This window comes from Scylla paramamosain, chromosome 11, assembly GCF_035594125.1.
Source record: "Scylla paramamosain isolate STU-SP2022 chromosome 11, ASM3559412v1, whole genome shotgun sequence".
In the NCBI taxonomy this organism is placed as follows: Eukaryota; Metazoa; Arthropoda; class Malacostraca; order Decapoda; family Portunidae; genus Scylla; species Scylla paramamosain.
The window spans coordinates 10,748,352-10,764,278 of NC_087161.1; the positions used below are offsets into that span (position 1 = coordinate 10,748,352).

The window sequence follows — 15,927 nt, forward strand, 5'->3', positions numbered from 1 at the left end:
GTGATACTTTCATCTGGAGCTCTTTGGGGATGCATAAACCTTTTGTTAGCTTGGGTACCTCTACGACATGTTGTTAGTGATGGCAAAATCCATGGCACCCAATTCTTGGTGCTCCTGGACAGTGGTAGCTGCTGTGTAAGATGACAGATGGCATGAAAACTGTTGGCTTTTGTTAAAGACAATGAGATGCCTCAGCTCAACTAGTCACTGAGCACCATTTTTTTTTTTTTTTATGTAGGAAGGACACTGGCCAAGGGCAACAAAAATCTAATAAAAAAAAATGCCCACTGAAATGCCAGTCCCATAAAAGGGTCAAAGCAGTGGTCAAAAATTGATGAATAAGTGTCTTGAAACCTCCCTCTTGAAGGAATTCAAGTCATAGGAAGGTGGAAATACAGAAGCAGGCAGGGAGTTCTAGAGTTTACCAGAGAAAGGGATGAATGATTGAGAATACTGGTTAACTCTTGTGTTAGAGAGGTGGACAGAATAGGGATGAGAGAAAGAAGAAAGTCTTGTGCAGCGAGGCCACGGAAGGAGGGGAGGCATGCAGTTAGCAAGATCAGAAGAGCAGTTAGCATGAAAATAGCAGTAGAAGACAGCTAGATATGCAACATTGCGGCGGTGAGAGAGAGGCTGAAGACAGTCAGTTAGAGGAGAGGAGTTGATGAGACGAAAAGCTTTTGATTTCACCCTGTCTAGAAGAGCAGTACGAGTGGAACCCCCCCAGACATGTGAAGCATACTCCATACATGGACGGATAAGGCCCTTGTACAGAGTTAGCAGCTGGGGGTCAGAAAAACTGGCGGAGATGTCTCAGAACACCTAACTTCATAGAAGCTGTTTTAGCTAGAGATGAGATGTGAAGTTTCCAGTTCAGATTATAAGTAAAGGACAGACCGAGGGTGTTCAGTGTAGAAGAGGGGGACAGTTGAGTGTCATTGAAGAAGAGGGGATAGTTGTCTGGAAGGTTGTGTCAAGTTGATAGATGGAGGAATTGAGTTTTTGAGGCATTGAACAATACCAAGGTTGCTCTGCCCCAATCAGAAATTTTAGAAAGATCAGAAGTCAAGCGTTCTGTGGCTTCCCTGCATGAAATGTTTACCTCCTGAAGGGTTGGACATCTATGAAAAGACGTGGAAAAGTGCAGGGTGGTATCATCAGCATAGGAATGGATAGGACAAGAAGTTTGCCTTAGAAGATCATTAATGAATAATAAGAAGAGAGTGGGTGACAGGACAGAACCCTGAGGAACATCACTGTTAATAGATTTAGGAGAAGAACAGTGACTGTCCATCACAGCAGCAATAGCACAGTCAGAAAGGAAACTTGAGATGAAGTTACAGAGAGAAGGATTGTAGCCGTAGGAGGGTAGTTTGGAAATCAAAGCTTTGTGCCAGACTCTATCAAAAGCTTTTGATATGTCCAAGGCAACAGCAAAAGTTTCACCAAAATCTCTAAAAGAGGATGACCAAGACTCAGTAAAGAAAGCTAGATCACCAGTAGAGCGGCCTTGATGGAACCTGTACTGGCGATCAGATAGAAGGTTGCGAAGTGATAAATGTTTAAGAATATTTCTGTTGAGGATAGATTAAAAATCTTTAGGTAGGCAGGAAATTAAAGCAATAGGATGGTAGTTTGAGGGATTAGAACGGTCACCCTTTTTAGGAACAGGTTGAATGTAGGCAAACTTCCAGCAAGAAGGAAAGGTAGATGTTGACAGACAGAGCTGAAAGAGTTTGACAAGGCAAGGTGCAAGCACGGAGGCACAGTTTCGGAGAACAATAGGAGGGACCCCATCAGGTCCATAAGCCTTCCGAGGGTTTAGGCCAGCAAGGGCATGGAAAACATCATTGCGAAGAATTTTAATAGGTGGCATGAAGTAGTCAGAGGGTGGAGGAGAGGGAGGAATAAGCCCAGAATCGTCCAAAGTAGAGTTTTTAGCAAAGGTTTGAGTGAAGAGTTCAGTTTTAGAAATAGATGTGATAGTAGTGGTGCCATCTGGTTGAAATAAAGGAGGGAAAGAAGAAGCAAAGTTATTGGAGATATTTTTGACTAGATGCCAGGAGTCACGAGGGGAGTTAGATCTTGAAAGATTTTGACACTTTCTGTTAATGAAGGAGTTTTTGGCTAGTTGGAGAACAGACTTGGCATGGTTCCGGGCAGAAATATAAAGTACATGAGATTCTGGTGATGGAAGACTTAAGTACCTTTTGTGGGTCACCTCTCTATCATGTATAGCACGAGAACAAGCTGTGTTAAACAAAGGTTTAGAAGGTTTAGGTCAAGAAAAAGAGTGAGGAATGTATGCCTCCATGCCAGACACTATCACCTCTGTTATGCACGCAGCACACAAAGATGGGTCTCTGACATGGAAGCAGTAGTCATTCCAAGGAAAATCAGCAAAATACCTCCTCATGTCCCCCCAACTAGCAGAGGCAAAACACCAGAGGCACCTTCGCTTAGAGGGATCCTGAGGAGGGATTGGAGCGATAGGACAAGATAAAGATATGAGATTGTGATCGGAGGAGCCCAACGGAGAAGAAAGGGTGACAGCATAAGCAGAAGGATTATAGGTCAGGAGAAGGTCAAGAGTGTTGGGCGTATCTCCAAGATGGTCAGGAATACGAGTAGGGTGTTGCACCAATTGCTCTAATTCGTGGAGGATAGCAAAGTTGAAGGCTAGTTCACCAGGATGGTCAGTGAAGGGAGAGGAAAGCCAAAGCTGGTGGTGAACATTGAAGTGTCCAAGAATGGAGATCTCTGCAAAAGGGAAGAGGGTCAGAATGTGGTCCACTTTGGAAGTTAAGTAGTCAAAGAATTTCTTATAGTCAGAGGAGTTAGGTGAAAGGTATACAGCACAGATAAATTTAGTTTGAGAGTGACTCTGTAGTCGTAGCCAGATGGTGGAAAACTCGGAAGATTCAAGAGCGTGGGCACGAGAGCAGGTTAAGTCATTGTGCACATAAACGCAGCATCCAGCTTTGGATTGAAAATGAGGATAGAGAAAGTAGGAGGGAACAGAAAAGGGGCTACTCTCAGTTGCCTCAGACACCTGAGTTTCAGTGAGGAAAAGAAGATGAGGTTTAGAAGAGAGGTGGTGTTCTACAGATTAAAAATTAGATCTTAGACCGTGAATGTTGCAGAAGTTAATGAAGAAAAAGTTGAGGGGGTGTCAAGACACTTAGGGTGTCAACAGAAAGGCAGTCCGACCTGGGGACATTTATGGTCCCCTCCCCAGATGGAGACTCCAAGGCTGGTGTAGAAGTCGCCATGATGATTTTGAAATTTTGAGTGAAGGGTGTGTGTGTTATTAGGTGCTTGTAGTTTTGTGTGGAGGAAGAGAGTTGTCTTTAGAGGACAGGCTGTGACTGCCCCCTTGTGTTGTGAGACACAAAGGGAAACGTTCAGTGAGGTCAAAGCTGATAAGTTCGCAGCACCCCCTGAACAGTGCTTTAAACCTCACTGGGAGTAATTATCATTTTGGCAGGTGTCTACTGCCTCCTCCATCATTGGTAGAATCTCTCCTCATACAAGTCCAGTGGAGGATACAGTGGTAGTCTACAGAACAGTGACACAAGAAATAGAAATCAATGAAGAAAAGAGGGTTAATTTCTTAGTGGTTCCTACTAAAACCAAAGAGATGATTAGTCCTTCTCAAGTGACAGATATGTTTGAACTTGACTTCAGTGATAGAAAGTCAGCTTACACTCCATTATCATATGAAGATAAAAGATTTATGAGTAAAATGAAAAGTAAATCAGCTGAAGGACAGGCATGATGAGTTACCCCTTCCTCTTAAAGATGATAATGTCAAGCTTCCAAAGAACAAACTATTAGCAGAGTGGAGACTCAAGAAGTTAAGAGCTAAACTTGAGAAGGATAACCAACACGAAGGTGATTACAAGGTGTTTATGGATGATATGATTACAAAAGGTTATGCAGAGGTTGTACCAACAAGGGATTTAGTTAGGAATGATGGTAAGGTCTGGCACATTCCACATCATTGAGTCCACCATCCGAGAAAGCCATAGAAGTTGAGAGTTGTATTTGACTGTAGTGCAAACTACAGGAACCAATCACTAAACAGTCACCTGTTACAAGGCCCAGACCTTACCAAAAAACTTGTTGGAGTGTTGTGTAGGTTTAAGTAAGAAAGCATTGCACTTGTACATGATATAGAAGTAGTGTACCATCAAGTGAAGGTCAACCCAGAACATATAGACATGTTAAGATTCCTTTAGTGGAAAAAGGGTGACCTTAATAATGAGATAGCTGAATACAGGATGACAGCTCATGTGTTTGGGGTTACATCGTCTCCAAGTGTAGCTAACTTTGCACTTAAGAAAGCTGCAAGTGACTATGGGTATGGATCTGATGCAGCCAAGTTTGTAAGAAATAAGTTTTGTGTTGATGATGGTTTGAAGTCAGTAGCTACAAAGAATGAAGCTGTCAATCTTATTCAGCAGAGCAAAGAATTATGTTACAAGGGAGGTTTTAACCTTCATAAGTTCTTGTCAAACAACAATGATGTATTAACTGCAGCTTCTCATGAGAGAGCAGATGGAATTAAAAGTCTGGATTTTAGTAAGAATGAAGACACACTGCCTATAGAAAGAACTTTGGGAGTTGAGTGGTGCATAGAATCTGACACATTTTAATTTAGAATAAAGCTGAAATACAAGCCACTCACCAGGAGAGGCATTCTGTCAACAGTGAGCTCTATATATGACCCATTAGGTCTAATGTCACTTATCATACTGACTGGAAAGCAAATTTTACAAGATATACGTAAGAATGCAGTTAAAAGGGATGATGAGATGCCAGATTATGTCAAACCTAATTGGATAAAATGGAAAGATGAGCTGCACAAACTAGACCAGCTAAAGGTACCTAGATGTTACAAACCTAATGACTTTGGGGAAGTAGAAAAGGTTGAACTCCATCACTTTTCAGATGCCTGCCAAGAGGGACATGGGCAGTGCTCATGTATTAAATTAGCAAGACTGGCCAAAATCACTGCACATTAGTAATAACTTTGCTTCTTCTTCTTTCCCTCCTCTACTTCAACCAGATGGCACCACTGCTATCACATCTATTTCTAAAGCTGAACTCTTTGCTCAAACCTTTGCTAAAAACTCTACCTTGGACGATTCTGGGCTTGTTCCTCCCTCTCCTCCACCCTCTGACTACTTCATGCCACGTATTAAAATTCTTCGTAATGATGTTTTCCATTCCCTCGCTGGCCTAAACCCTCGGAAGGCTTATGGACCTGATGGGGTCCCTCCTATTGTTCTCCGAAACTGTGCCTCCGTGCTTGCACCTTGCCTAGTCAAACTCTTTCAGCTCTGTCTGTCAACATCTACCTTTCCTTCTTGCTGGAAGTTTGCCTACATTCAACCTGTTCCTAAAAAGGGTGACCGCTCTAATCCCTCAAACTACCGTCCTATTGCTTTAATTTCCTGCTTATCTAAAGTTTTTGAATCTATCCTCAACAGGAAGATTCTTAAACATCTATCACTTCACAACCTTCTATCTGATCGCCAGTATGGGTTCCGTCAAGGCCGCTCTACTGGTGATCTTCTGGCTTTCCTTACTGAGTCTTGGTCATCCTCTTTTAGAGACTTTGGTGAAACTTTTGCTGTTGCCTTGGACATATCAAAAGCCTTTGATAGAGTCTGGCACAAAGCTTTGATTTCCAAACTACCCTCCTATGGTTTCTATCCTTCTCTCTGTAACTTCATCTCAAGTTTCCTTTCTGACCGTTCTATTGCTGCTGTGGTAGACGGTCACTGTTCTTCTCCTAAATCTATTAACAGTGGTGTTCCTCAGGGTTCTGTCCTGTCACCCACTCTCTTCTTATTATTCATTAATGATCTTCTAAACCAAACTTCTTGTCCTATCCACTCCTATGCTGATGATACCACCCTGCACTTTTCCACGTCTTTTCATAGACGTCCAACCCTTCAGGAGGTAAACATATCACGCAGGGAAGCCACAGAACGCCTGACTTCTGATCTTTCTAAAATTTCTGATTGGGGCAGAGCAAACTTGGTATTGTTCAATGCCTCAAAAACTCAATTCCTCCATCTATCAACTCGACACAATCTTCCAGACAACTATCCCCTCTTCTTCAATGACACTCAACTGTCCCCCTCTTCTACACTGAACATCCTCGGTCTGTCCTTTACTTATAATCTGAACTGGAAACTTCACATCTCATCTCTAGCTAAAACAGCTTCTATGAAGTTAGGTGTTCTGAGACGTCTCCGCCAGTTTTTCTCACCCCCCCAGCTGCTAACTCTGTACAAGGGCCTTATCCGTCCATGTATGGAGTATGCTTCACATGTCTGGGGGGGTTCCACTCATACTGCTGTTCTAGACAGGGTGGAATCAAAAGCTTTTCGTCTCATCAACTCCTCTCCTCTAACTGACTGTCTTCAGCCCCTCTCTCACCGCCGCAATGTTGCATATCTAGCTGTCTTCTACCGCTATTTTCATGCCAACTGCTCTTCTGATCTTGCTAACTGCATGCCTCCCCTCCTCCCACGGCCTCGCTGCACAAAACTTTCTTCTTTCTCTCACTCCTATTCTGTCCACCTCTCTAACGCAAGAGTTAACCAGTATTCTCAATCATTCATCCCTTTCTCTGGTAAACTCTGGAACTCCTTGCCTGCTTCTGTATTTCCACCTTCCTATGACTTGAATTCCTTCAAGAGGGAGGTTTCAAGACACTTATCCACCACTTTTTGACCACTGCTTTGACCCTTTTAAGGGACTGGCATTTCAGTGGGCATTTTTTTTTTATTAGATTTTTGTTACCCTTGGCCAGTATCCTTCCTACATAAAAAAAAAAAAAAAAAAAAAAAAAAATGGCAAAGTCATGTGTCACACCTCTAAAAACCATGACAATTCCCAGACTAGAACTAACAGCAGCAGTGGTGTCAGTTAGAATACATAAACTCCTAAAGGGAGAACTTGAGTATAATAATGTGGGAGAAGTATTTTGGACAGACAGCAAAGTAGTCCTTGGTTACATTCCAAATGAAGCAGAGATTCCATGTATATGTTGCTAATAGAGTAGAAACAATTAGAGATCACACTTCACCAGATCAGTGGTAATTTGTAGAGACATAGTATAACCCAGCAGATCATGCATCGAGAGGCATGACAGCAGATGAATTGTGTAATAGCAAGATCTGGTGGAATGGCCCAGAATTCCTTTGGCGACATGGTGAAATTGATACCCATCCCCTGAAGTGAAAAAAAGTTGTATGCCATGCTGTAGGTACACAACAGCCCAAAGATATACTAGAAAGTCTTGAGTATTTTTCTGATTGGTTTAAACCAAAGAGGGCAGTTGCTGTATAACTCAAGCTTCTGAACAGCTTCAAAGGAAAAGCTGATGGCAGTACTAAAGTAAAAGGAGACACATAGCAGAAGTGTCAGAAGCTGAAAATGAAATTATAAAACAACTGCAAGCAAAGGCATTCCAAAAGGAGATAAATGTACTGAAATCAGCTACTAACCATAATTTCATGTCACGATATTTAACTGAGATGTCCTGCTACCTATCCATCGTCAGTTCGCTGTCTCCCTCCATGCAATCCACTTCAACTCTGCTCGCACTCCGCTTGGTGAGCCTTCTCCCTTTCAGTCCTATTTGGACTGTGGATGAAAGTGACTTCGATGTTCTACGGGTTTCTCTTATACTGCAATACGTTTTTATACAATGCAGTTTGGCGCAGAGGCTGGCTTCCTGCTGCCCTATCATGATAACACATAGTGCCTGCCTGGCCCCCTCTGTCTCCTTAATGAGCAGTGTGATGTCTGGCCCGGGATCCGCTTACCACACACCCCAGCATTCTGGTTCCTTGTCGTCAGGTGGGAAAAAGCGTAACAGTGGGGAATTGGATGGTTTAGTTTTGTCTGGGAAAAGGAGCCGGTCGTCAATGGAGGTTTCTGCCCCTCGCCAGCCATGTGCTTCCCCGCCCTCACCTGTTGCCAGGCCCAGCCATGTTGCCATATCGGCCGAGTTCCCGTCTGTGTCTGGGGAGAATGCAGCCATGGACTGACTCTCTACCCTCCTTTCTGGCCTTATTGACAGACTGGACAAAGTTCCTGTGCAACCTGTGGAGTCGCCGGTTACTGGTACCGACTTCAGCGGGTTTAATGCTCTCTCTTCCTCTGAGGAAGAGGAGGGACAGATTCAGGCCAGTCAGCCAGACCCTCTTGATGACTTAGACCAGCTTGCCCCTGATGAGACGGTGGACGAGGACTTCATGAAGGCGTTGCAAGATTTCTCTGGCAACTTCTATGGTGAGGAGGAGAAGGGTGAGCCTCTGTCGGCTCACTTGGCCACCATCCTCAACTCCAGCCTTCATCATCGTCCACAGGCAGACAATGTGAAATCAACCTGTGCGTCGATCAAGCTACCGAGTAACGTCCCGAACCTGTCGGTGCCTGTGACCAACCCTGCCATAACTAAGGCCATGAGTTTGCATGGGAGGCTTGTAGACAGTAAGCTCTTCCAGACTAACGGCCTGCTGTCTAAGGCCTAGTCCCTATTGCAGTTTGTGTAAATGACATTGGGGAAAAGAAAAGTAAGAGTTTGCACTGCTTAGATGGATTTAACTGTTGTCTGCGTCTTCTCACTTCAGCAGTAAATTATATTAATCAACTGAGAAAAGATATTGCCCGGATCCATGTGCGGGATTCGGCTATGGTAGATTTATGTAAATGGGAGTGTGAAGTGGGACAAGATGAATTGTTCCCCTTCGATGTGGCTAAAAAATGTGAGAAGATCCACAGGGCAGGGCGGCTGGGTCGGCCGGTGTTTCGCCCTTCTAAGGTACCTGGCAGGCGGTTTACTCCCTCTTCCTGCCCGACACACCGGTCTTCCCAGGCTTCCCACCAGTACCAGCGCTGCTCCCAGTCCCGGCCTTTTTTAGGCCAGCGGCCCCCTCACGGGAGGAGGATGTTTGGCCCAAGACCCCAGCAGTGAGCTCATCGATGAGTTCATGGTTACCTCGCTTAATTAATACTCCTAATAACTTTAGATGATGAAAAATTTTCTATGCTAAGTACCTGTGGGGGTCGCTCTCTCAAGATTCATGGGTTTATAATGTGGTGAGGGGGAAATTTATAGAATTTGTTTCCATACCCTTTCAAGCCATGCCTCCACGTCCTCTAACTCTATCTCACACTGATGCTCAAGCCCTGGATGATGCCTTGTGTTGGTTCCTTACCCACTCTATAGTGGAGCCTTGTGTTCCTGGGGCACATGGCTTCTTTTCTAATGTTTTTCCTATCATTAAGCCTACTGGGCCAGCAAGGATTATTTTAAATTTGAAGGACCTTAATGTTCATATTCCTTATTTTCACTTTAAGATGGACACACTGAGAGATGTGTTACCGCTCATCTTCCCTAATTGCTTTTTTGCTAGAGTGGACTTCAAGGATGCATATTTATCCATTTATGTTCAGCCTGAGGATAGGAAGTGGCTCCAGTTTCTGTGGAGGGGCCGTCCTTTTAGATTTACTTGCCTCCTTCAAGGGTTATCATCTGCTCCTCGCACTTTTACTAAGTTAATGAAGCCTGTTCTTTCCCACTTACAGTCCCTTGGAATAGTTGTTTCATGTTATTTAGATGACTGTCTTTTTATTGCCCCTTCTCCAGATATTTTGTGGGCTCAGGTAGGCTATGCCTTACATTTCTTGGATTCTCTGGGTCTCACTATTAATGTGCAGAAGTCAGTTTTGGAACCTACACAGAGAGTTATTTTCCTTGGCGTGGTTCTCGACTCGGTTACCATGACTGTCACTTTGTCATCCTCCAGGAAGGAGCGCATCAAAGAACAAGGCTTACTCCTCCTCAAAGATGATATAACTTTACTTGACTTGTCTTGTTTTATTGGTTTAGTGGTGGCTGCTGGCCCTGCAGTGGAGCTAGCTCCTCTCTGTTACATGTACCTGGAAATCCTACGTAACAGAGGTCTTTCTCAGTCTTGTGGAAATTTCCATTCCCGTATCTCTTTGGATACTCATGCCTGGACTTTAGTTACTTGGTGGGTAACTAATGTCGATTCTCAGGTGAGGTCGATTCACCCTTCTCCCCCAGACTGTGAGCTGTTCACGGATGCCTGCCTGACTGGTTGGGGTGCTTCGATGGGGACTGTTAAAACTGGAGGTCACTGGGCCCATGTGGAGCTGGATCACATTAATTCTCTGGAGTTGAAAGGTATTCTCTTGGGCTTACAGTCCCTATGTAAGGATCAGACAGGCTCTCATATCCGGCTCTGCTTTGACAATGCCACAGCTGTTGCCTGTATTAATCGTTGTGGTAGTATGAAACCTACACTTCAGGCACTTACTGAGCAGATTTTTGAATGGGCAGTGTCTCGGGGTATTTCCTTGTCTGCAGCACATGTGCAGGGTGTCTCCAATGTGATAGCTGACATGGAATCTAGAGTCAGCAAAATGGATAGTGAATGGATGCTACAGCCATTAATTTTTAAGAAGCTTTGTCAGCGATTTTATACTCCTGAGATAGATCTTTTTGCCACCCGCATTAATGCTCAATTACCTGCTTTTGTCTCTTGGAAGCCTGACCCATCTGCTATGGACATTAATGCCTTCACCCTGGACTGGGGTGGTAAAAGTTTATATGCTTTTCCACCTTTCAGTGTGATCTCCAGGGCTCTGCGAAAACTGCAGGACGACGGTGCGACAGTTTTGATGATTCTCCCTCTATGGCTGACACAAGTGTTGTTCCCAACAGCCCTTCAGTTACTGGTAGCCACACCAGTTTTACTACCACGCTGCCCTCTTGTTCTCCCTCAGCAGCCAACTCTCACACACCCCAGAGCTCACAAGATGGTCTTGACAGCGATGCTGCTCTCTGGACAGCCTTCACACGTCGCAGCATTTCATCAGAAGTTGCCCAATTTTTCCTTCACTCATGGAGAGCTAGCACTAAGGCACAATATAGGCTGCATATCAACAAATGGTTGCTATTTTGTCTTGGCAGGACGACTGATCCTTTTCACCCCCCTATAGGTGTCCTTTTAGATTACATTTTATCAGAATTTAACAGGGAACCAGGCCGTGGGTACAGCACTATGAACACCATCCGGTCTGCCATCTCTGCCATTGCCACAATTGCTGACCGACCTGTGGGCCAGCATCCTTTGGTTTCTCGGTTTATGAAGGCAGTTTTTCTATAGCGACCATCTTTTTCACGTACACATGTGACTTGGGACCCACAACTGGTTTTAAATTATATCTATAGTCTTGGCTCCACTGAGGCTTTGTCACTCCTTCACTTATCCAGAAAATTGGTCATTCTTATGCTCTTGTCAGGCCAGCATGGCCAAACCTTGCATTTGCTAGATATTCGCAACTTAAGTCTTTCTGAGTCTCAGGCTGTGTTTGGGATTGGTAATCTCTTGAAAACTTCTCGTCCAGGGGTTCATCTCTCAGGGTTAGTATTTGAAGCATATCCAAATGACAGTCAATTGTGTATTGTGCACACTATAAAACATTATCTTCATAGAACTAGGCCCATCCGAGGCGAGCTTACTGGCTTTTCTTGACTACACATCCCCCAGTACGGTTGGCTTCTCGGGACACTTTGCGTCGTTGGGTGAGAGATGTGATGGGAGCAGCTGGCATTGACCTTACGGTGTTTTCTCCCCATTCTACTAGGTCAGCATCATCCAGCAAGGCGGCCCTAGTGTTGCCTTTGTCAACGATTATCTCCATTATTGGTTGGGCAAGGGAGTCTACATTTACACGCCACTACCACAAGCCTCTCACTCAACATGGACAGTTTGCGAGGGCCGTTTTACCCTAGGGTGTCTGGCTTAATTCCAGGCTTGGGGTGACTTATGGGGATCCTTGGGCTCCCTTTTGGTTTAGGGATGAATTACCTATAACGGTGGAACTGTTCCACTATTATAGTTTATTGAATTATTGGGCTTCTTTCCTTTCCCCTGTGGGTCTTTTTGGTACTATTAAATATAAAATTTTGTGTTTGTAATTTCAACATATGTTGTGCTTTATGGGTGTGTTCCTTTTGTATTGCATATTATGGATATCCTCTGACATAAACTATTATGCTTCACTGGATTATAGTCCTTGTCTTATGTATTGTGTTTGTCTGCTGCCATACAGTGTTGTCTGTTGCTGTTGTGCTTTGTCTGTTGTGACTTACTGTTGGGATTTTGAAATACAGTTTGCTTTCCTATTCTCCTTGTGCGTTTTGTCTCCATAGTTCCATTTCTAGCCCTTTCTACTCTCTGAGGGCTCTTTTTAGGTTTGAGGAACCTCTCTAAAACTCTCATTGGAACCTCCGTGACATCAGTTAAATATCGTGACATGAAATTGTAAGATTAAACAAGTACTTACCAAGTATGAAGTTTGATCGCAATTTCACGAACATTTAACGACGTCACGGTGGTATGCAATGCCCTCCCTCCCAGCCCTTTCTGGTCATGCTCACTTCGGGGTCTCAGCCCCTGCAGTTCTTTCTGGCTGCTTCCTCAAACCTACTCTCTCAATGGACTGACGATGGACAGGTAGCAGGACATCTCATTGTATACCACCATGACGTCGTTAAATGTCTGTGAAATTGCGATCAAACTTCATACTTGGTAAGTACTCGTTTAATCTTACAATTCTTTAATTAAAGGGGACAATGGCAAAGGAGCAAAAGTGATAGACAAGACCAGTTACCTCTATAAGTTAGATCCCTTCATTGATAAAAATGATATCATGAGGGTAGGAGGAAGATTAAAGCTTTCTAATCTGACGGATGAATCCAAACATCCAGTCATCCTTCCCAAAACATCACACATAACCCACCTGATAATATGCCACCACCATAAAAGAACAAATCATCAAGGCAGGGGCATAACTTTAAATGAAATCAGGTCATGTGGATACTGGATAGTAGGAGGATCATCCCAAGTGTCAAGGCATATTTCAAAGTGCATTATTTGTCGTAAAGTTAGAAGTACAACACAGGGACAGAAGATGGTAGACCTGCCTGTCAACAGACTAGAACCATCACCCCCTTTTACATACTCAGCAGTAGATTTCTTTGGCTCTTTTTATGTCAAAGAGGGGCGTAAAGAGCTTAAAAGATATAAACCACTATTTACTTGCATGGCAAGTAGAGCCGTGCACATAGAGACAGCCAACAGCATGGATACAAGTTCCTTCCTAAGTGCATATCGTCACTTTGTAGGATGAAGAGGGCCTGTAAGACAATTGAGATGTGACCAAGGAACTAACTTTGTAGGAGGCAAATCAGAGTATGAGAAATGCTTGAAAGACATAAATAACAATAAAGTCAGACAAGAACTCATGAAAGACCAGTGTGACTGGATTGTATTTAACATGAATGTACCCAATACCAGTCACATGGGAGGTGTTTGGGAGAGGCAGATACACACAGTGAGAAATGTACTCTCTGTGTTACTTGATCAACATGGAACCCAGTTAGATGACCAAGATCTGAGAACCTTAGCAGAAGCTGAAAATATAGTTAATGGTCATCCTCTTAACTCCCCAGATAGTCCTACACCACTGACATCCAGTAATTTGTTAACTATGAAAACAAAAGTATTACTGCCTCCTCCAAGCATTTTTGTTAAGAAGGACCTGTATTGCATAAAGAGATGGTGCAGAGCACAATACCTAGCCAACCAGTTCTGGTCCAGGTGGAGAAAGGAGTATGTGCAATTTCTGCAACTTAGAAATAAGTGAACAACACCAAAGACGAATCTCAGTGCAAATGACATAGTTATCATCAAGGATTAGAATGTAGCAAGAAACCAGTGGAAACTGGGAAGAATAACAGAAGCATCTCCTGATTATGATGGCCTAGTAAGAAAGGTTAAGATCCTGGTGTCAGACTATAATCTCAACAACCAGGGAAGACACACAAAAGCTAACAGGACCACCATAGAGAGGCCAATACATAGTCTAGTATTGCTGTTAGAAGGTGATTCACAATAATAGACCGGAGCATCCCCACCAAAGAGCCAGTGTAACAAAACATATTATGTGCTAATCCTAGTTTTTAAGGTACATACTAATGTTAACTTAAGGTAAATTGTTACAAAATTAAGGGGAGCCACGTTACTGTACATAAAGCATGTGCCTCACGTCATTATTCTTTGGTAATCATAAGTGAAATGTTCAATAGTTTTCTACTTGCATGGGGACACATGTAATATGTGTAAGTATCAGTACTCAATGCTATATGAAGCACCAAAGCTGATGCTCACTTGTTAGTAGAGTGTGGTTAACCCACTGGTTGCCTGCGGGCCTCACTCACGACCAAGTCGCACTCAGACAAAGACAGGCAGGAAGGTGACTGAGGTAAATACTTTAATTTTGTAGTAATTGTAGTGATTGTCATAGTGCCAAGCTGAATGCATGCATTATTAATGAATATTGGGTAAATTTATAGTTTAAGCCAATGTCCCCAATCTCTACCCACGGCCCCCCAATCCCTCAAGCTGTGGGGAACCTAACCTAACCTAACCTAACCTGCCCGCACAGCTTATGGGTACTTATAGAGACTTCCTATTGGTGCAACTCGTGGAGTTAAGTGGTGGTAGCACGTGATTGGCCCGAGGAATTATAGACACAGTGATCCTATCCAGCAGCTACCCACAATTCAAAGCATTAAACAATTGAAGTTCAGGCAACAATACACCATTTATGTTTACCTGTGGACTTAGAAAAAGTTGAGAGCGCTGTGCATTCCCAGGCCTATTGTGGCGTTATTATTAATTTCCGACAAGTAGTGTAATCATTAGAAATGATGTGAATAGTGAGAAGAACAAAATGAGGTAGGTTATTACCACATAGTGTGTAATGGCTTAAACTATAATAAAACCAATAAATTTGGGCTACAGTGCCAAAAGGATAAGCCCAAACTGTCTTGAAACCAGAAATTCAAACCTTGGATTTTCCTGTTGTGAAACTAACACACTATCCATTACACAGCTTTGAATACCGTCTGGCAGTATCATTAAGGATACCATGGCAGTATCATTAAGGAGAAAGCTTTGAAAACACGTCTTGACTTGCGTCTTGATCGTGGTAACCAAGCTGATGACTGACTTCCACCTCCCCACCTCGTCAGTCTCACACCACTGGATTCCTATATAAAGATTACTTTCTTGTAACTGCCTTCACTGATAAAAAAAGAAATCATTGATGAGGAGAATGATGCTATGCTATGTTTTACTCAACAAGAAATTCCCTGTTTACAGCCTGAAAGTGAGCAGCTGGAATTTCTAGATGTATGACTTCGACTACCTGCTGACATTCTGACATTACATATTAAGTATACAGCAATATGAAGGTTGGAATATATGCTACCTCTGTCCATCTAACAGATATTCCCTTTCCTATAAGCTAGGTTAAATATGCATCCAGTTAATTACATTTCCTCCTCTATCTAGTGAGATTGCATATTATGCACACAGTGTTCCCCTGCCTATTCACGGTTCAGCATTCACAGCTTTGCATATTCATGGATTTTTTTCCTAACATAACCTGACTAATGGGGAGTTTTTGGAGTTGCCAGATGTCACCACTGGCTCTGTCTTTCAGCCCAAAGAGCCTGCTTGTCAGCCAAATTTCCCACATTTTGTAACGCTATTTAGGGATATAACGGTGCCCAGAATCAATGGTACTCTTGAGGAGTTATAAAAGTAATTATTTCCTTGTGTATTCGTAGTGTTAAGTAACGGAGTATAAGTGTATATGCCATACCAGAATTTCAAGTGCCTTTTTTTTTTTTCTAGATTAACCACTCGATAAAGTGTCATAGTGGGTCAGTCAACCCAAAGAATCCCATCAGTATTATTCATTTAATTATTTTTGCTATTTTTATATTTTTCGTTCCTC

At 43.1% G+C, this 15,927-nt stretch overlaps 2 protein-coding genes across 11 annotated transcripts in view; one reads left to right on the forward strand and one right to left on the reverse strand.

Moving 5' to 3' along the window:
• The window catches only part of LOC135104938 (thioredoxin domain-containing protein 16-like), a 428,690-nt gene that overhangs the window by 136,672 nt on the left and 276,091 nt on the right, over positions 1–15,927 (reverse strand). The gene's annotated exons all lie outside the window — the stretch shown is intronic.
• The window catches only part of LOC135104939 (uncharacterized), a 116,740-nt gene that overhangs the window by 74,261 nt on the left and 26,552 nt on the right, over positions 1–15,927 (forward strand). The window lies entirely within an intron of this gene.